Raw genomic sequence first — 6,000 nt, forward strand, 5'->3', positions numbered from 1 at the left:
AATAAATGACGTCACAACATGTTGCAAATTGATGACGTCGCTTTGAATGCTGCATACTGAACACAAAAGAAGTCCGGAGTTCAAATAAGTTTAAAAAACATTGAAGTGCTCGTGTAACAGATGAGTTCTCGTCCGAAACCCTGATACTCCGAAAGAGTTTGTCCAGTTTGTACACGAAGTCCGTCCAGTTTATGCCGTGACCCTCTCTACTCTTTCGCACATGCTATGCGGGTCAAATGATGATACCATGCAAAGTTTCAACATTTCCAGAATTCATTTTGTAGTGATTTTCAATTTCACGATCATTTACCTCTGTAATCAATTAGGTAAATGACCGAAAAACAACAAATGATGTCAGAACATGTTGGAAATTGTGACGTCGCTTTGAATGCTGCATACTGAACACAAAAGAAGTCCGGAGTTCAAATAAGTTTAAAAAACATTGAAGTGCCCGTGTAACAGATGAGTTCTCGTCCGAAACCCTGATACTCCGAAAGAGTTTGTCCAGTTTGTACACGAAGTGCGTCCAGTTTTTGCCGTGACCCTCTCTACTCTTTCGCACATGCTATGCGGGTGAATTGATGATACCATGCCAAGTTTCAACATTTTCAGAATTCATTTTGTAGTGATTTTCAATTTCACGGTCATTTAGCTCTCTAAACAATTAGGTAAATGACCGAAAACAACAAATGATGTCAGAACATGTTGGAAATGGATGATGTCGCTTTTAATGAAGCATACTGAACACAAAAGAAGTCCGGAGTTCAAATAAGTTTAAAAAACATTGAAGTGCCCGTGTAACAGATGAGTTCTCGTCCGGAACCCTAATACTCCGAAAGAGTTTGTCCAGTTTGTACACGAAGTGCGTCCAGTTTTTGCCGTGACCCTCTCTACTCTTTCGCACATGCTATGCGGGTGAATTGATGATACCATGCCGAGTTTCAACATTTTCAGAGTTCATTTTGTAGTGATTTTCAATTTCACGGTCATTTAGCTCTCTAAACAATTAGGTAAATGACCGAAAAACAACAAATGATGTCAGAACATGTTGGAAATTGATGACATCCCTTTGAATGCTGCATACTGAACACAAAAGAAGTCTGGAGTTCAAATAAGTTTAAAAAACATTGAATTGCCCGTGTAACAGATGAGTTCTCGTCCGAAACCCTGATACTCCAAAAGAGTTTGTCCCGTTTGTACACGAAGTGCGTCTAGTTTTTGCCGTGACCCTCTCTACTCTTTCGCACATGCTATGCGGGTGAATTGATGATACCATGCCAAGTTTCAACATTTTTAGAATTCATTTTGTAGTGATTTTCAATTTCACGGTCATTTAGCTCTCTAAACAATTAGGTAAATGACCAAAAAACAAGAAATGATGTCAGAACATATTGGAAATTGATGACGTCGCTTTGAATGCTGCATACTGAACACAAAAGAAGTCCGGAGTTCAAATAAGTTTAAAAAACATTGAAGTGCCTGTGTAACAGATGAGTTCTCGTCCGAAACCCTGATACTCCAAAAGAGTTTGTCCCGTTTGTACACGAAGTGCGTCTAGTTTTTGCCGTGACCCTCTCTACTCTTTCGCACATGCTATGTGGGTGAATTGATGATACCATGCCAAGTTTCAACATTTTTAGAATTCATTTTGTAGTGATTTTTAATTTCATGGTCATTTAGCTCTCTAAACAATTAGGTAAATGACCGAAAAACAACAAATGATGTCAGAACATGTTGGAAATTGATGACGTCGCTTTGAATGCTGCATACTGAACACAAAAGAAGTCCGGAGTTCAAATAAGTTTAAAAAACATTGAAGTGCCCGTGTAACAGATGAGTTCTCGTCCGAAACCGTGATACTCCGAAAGAGTTTGTCCAGTTTGTACACGAAGTGCGTCCAGTTTTTGCCATGACCCTCTCTACTCTTTCGCACATGCTATGCGGGTGAAATGATGATACCATGCCAACTTTCTACATTTTCAGAATTCATTTTGTAGTGATTTTCAATTTCACGGTCATTTAGCTCTCTAAACAATTAGGTAAATGACCGAAAAACAATAAATGACGTCAGAACATGCTGGAAATTGATGACGTCGCTTTGAATGCTGCATACTGAACACAAAAGAAGTCCGGAGTTCAAATAAGTTTAAAAAACATTGAAGTGCTCGTGTAACAGATGAGTTCTCGTCCGAAACCCTGATACTCCGAAAGAGTTTGTCCAGTTTGTACATGAAGTGCGTCCAGTTTATGCCGTGACCCTCTCTACTCTTTCGCACATGCTATGCGGGTCAAATGATGATACCATGCAAAGTTTCAACATTTCCAGAATTCATTTTGTAGTGATTTTCAATTTCACGATCATTTACCTCTGTAAACAATTAGGTAAATGACCGAAAAACAACAAATGATGTCAGAACATGTTGGAAATTGTGACGTCGCTTTGAATGCTGCATACTGAACACAAAAGAAGTCCGGAGTTCAAATAAGTTTAAAAAACATTGAAGTGCCCGTGTAACAGATGAGTTCTCGTCCGAAACCCTGATACTCCGAAAGAGTTTGTCCAGTTTGTACACGAAGTGTGTCCAGTTTTTGCCGTGACCCTCTCTACTCTTTCGCACATGCTATGCGGGTGAATTGATGATACCATGCCAAGTTTCAACATTTTCAGAATTCATTTTGTAGTGATTTTCAATTTCACGGTCATTTAGCTCTCTAAACAATTAGGTAAATGACCGAAAACAACAAATGATGTCAGAACATGTTGGAAATTGATGACGTCGCTTTGAATGCTGCATACTGAACAAAAAAGAAGTCCGGAGTTCAAATAAGTTTAAAAAACATTGAAGTGCCCGTGTAACAGATGAGTTCTCGTCCGAAACCCTGATACTCCGAAAGAGTTTGTCCAGTTTGTACACGAAGTGCGTCCAGTTTTTGCCGTGACCCTCTCTACTCTTTCGCACATGCTATATGGGTGAAATGATGATACCATCCCTAGTTTCAACATTTCCAGAATTCATTTCGTAGTGATTTTCAATTTCATGGTCATTTAGCTCTCTAAACAATTAGGTAAATGACCGAAAAACAACAAATGATGTCAGAACATGTTGGAAATTGATGACGTCGCTTTGAATGCTGCATACTGAACACAAAAGAAGTCCGGAGTTCAAATAAGTTTAAAAAACATTGAAGTGCCCGTGTAACAGATGAGTTCTCGTCCGAAACCCTGATACTCCGAAAGAGTTTGTCCAGTTTGTACACGAAGTGCGTCCAGTTTTTGCCGTGACCCTCTCTACTCTTTCGCACATGCTATGCGGGTGAAATGATGATACCATCCCTAGTTTCAACATTTTCCGAATTCATTTTGTTGTGATTTTCAATTTCACGGTCATTTAGCTCTCTAAACAATTAGGTAAATGACCGAAAAACAACAAATGATGTCAGAACATGTTGGAAGTTGATGACGTCACTTTGAATGCTGCATACTGAACACAAAAGAAGTCCGGAGTTCAAATAAGTTTAAAAAACATTGAAGTGCCCGTGTAACAGATGAGTTCTCGTCCGAAACCCTGATACTCCGAAAGAGTTTGTCCAGTTTGTACACGAAGTGCGTCCAGTTTTTGCCGTGACCCTCTCTACTCTTTCGCACATGCTATGCGGGTGAATTGATGATACCATGCCAAGTTTCAACATTTTCAGAATTCATTTTGTAGTGATTTTCAATTTCACGGTCATTTAGCTCTCTAAACAATTAGGTAAATGACTAAAAAACAACAAATGATGTCAGAACATGTTGGAAATTGATGACGTCGCTTTGAATGCTGCATACTGAACACAAAAGAAGTCCGGAGTTCAAATAAGTTTAAAAAACATTGAAGTGCTCGTGTAACAGATGAGTTCTCGTCCGAAACCCTGATACTCCGAAAGAGTTTGTCCAGTTTGTACACGAAGTGCGTCCAGTTTTTGCCGTGACCCTCTCTACTCTTTCGCACATGCTATGCGGGTCAAATGATGATACCATGCAAAGTTTCAACATTTCCAGAATTCATTTTGTAGTGATTTTCAATTTCACGATCATTTAGCTCTGTAAACAATTAGGTAAATGACCGAAATACAACAAATGATGTCAGAACATGTTGGAAATTGTGACGTCGCTTTGAATGCTCATACTGAACACAAAAGAAGTCCGGAGTTCAAATAAGTTTAAAAAACATTGAAATGCCTGTGTAACAGATGAGTTCTCGTCCGAAACCCTGATACTCCGAAAGAGTTTGTCCAGTTTGTACACGAAGTGCATCCAGTTTTTGCCGTGACTCTCTCTACTCTTTTGCACATGCTATGCGGGTGAATTGATGATACCATGCCAAGTTTCAACATTTTCAGAATTCATTTTGTAGTGATTTTCAATTTCACGGTCATTTAGCTCTCTAAACAATTAGGTAAATGACCGAAAAACAACAAATGATGTCAGAACATGTTGGAAATTGATGATGTCGCTTTGAATGCAGCATACTGAACACAAAAGAAGTCCGGAGTTCAAATAAGTTTAAAAAACATTGAAGTGCCCGTGTAACAGATGAGTTCTCGTCCGGAACCCTAATACTCCGAAAGAGTTTGTCCAGTTTGTACACGAACTGCGTCCAGTTTTTGCCGTGACCCTCTTTACTCTTTCGCACATGCTATGCGGGTGAAATGATGATACCATGCCAAGTTTCTACATTTTCAGAATTCATTTTGTAGTGATTTTCAATTTCACGGTCATTTAGCTCTGTAAACAATTAGGTAAATGACCAAAAAACAACAAATGATGTCAGAACATATTGGAAATTGATGACGTCGCTTTGAATGCTGCATACTGAACACAAAAGAAGTCCGGAGTTCAAATAAGTTTAAAAAACATTGAAGTGCCCGTGTAACAGATGAGTTCTCGTCCGAAACCCTGATACTCCAAAAGAGTTTGTCCCGTTTGTACACGAAGTGCGTCTAGTTTTTGCCGTGACCCTCTCTACTCTTTCGCACATGCTATGCGGGTGAATTGATGATACCATGCCAAGTTTCAACATTTTTAGAATTCATTTTGTAGTGATTTTTAATTTTATGGTCATTTAGCTCTCTAAACAATTAGGTAAATGACCGAAAAACAACAAATGATGTCAGAACATGTTGGAAATTGATGACGTCGCTTTGAATGCTGCATACTGAACACAAAAGAAGTCCGGAGTTCAAATAAGTTTAAAAACATTGAAGTGCCCGTGTAACAGATGAGTTCTCGTCCGAAACCGTGATACTCCGAAAGAGTTTGTCCAGTTTGTACACGAAGTGCGTCCAGTTTTTGCCGTGACCCTCTCTACTCTTTCGCACATGCTATGCGGGTGAAATGATGATACCATGCCAACTTTCTACATTTTCAGAATTCATTTTGTAGTGATTTTCAATTTCACGGTCATTTAGCTCTCTAAACAATTAGGTAAATGACCGAAAAACAATAAATGACGTCAGAACATGTTGGAAATTGATGACGTCGCTTTGAATGCTGCATACTGAACACAAAAGAAGTCCGGAGTTCAAATAAGTTTAAAAAACATTGAAGTGCTCGTGTAACAGATGAGTTCTCGTCCGAAACCCTGATACTCCGAAAGAGTTTGTCCAGTTTGTACACGAAGTGCGTCCAGTTTATGCCGTGACCCTCTCTACTCTTTCGCACATGCTATGCGGGTCAAATGATGATACCATGCAAAGTTTCAACATTTCCAGAATTCATTTTGTAGTGATTTTCAATTTCACGATCATTTACCTCTGTAAACAATTAGGTAAATGACCGAAAAACAACAAATGATGTCAGAACATGTTGGAAATTGTGACGTCGCTTTGAATGCTGCATACTGAACACAAAACAAGTCCGGAGTTCAAATAAGTTTAAAAAACATTGAAGTGCCCGTGTAACAGATGAGTTCTCGTTCGAAACCCTGATACTCCGAAAGAGTTTGTCCAGTTTGTACACGA

This window comes from Triticum urartu, chromosome 2A, assembly GCF_056163025.1.
Source record: "Triticum urartu cultivar PI428250 chromosome 2A, HENAU_Tu73, whole genome shotgun sequence".
NCBI classification, from domain to species: Eukaryota; Viridiplantae; Streptophyta; class Magnoliopsida; order Poales; family Poaceae; genus Triticum; species Triticum urartu.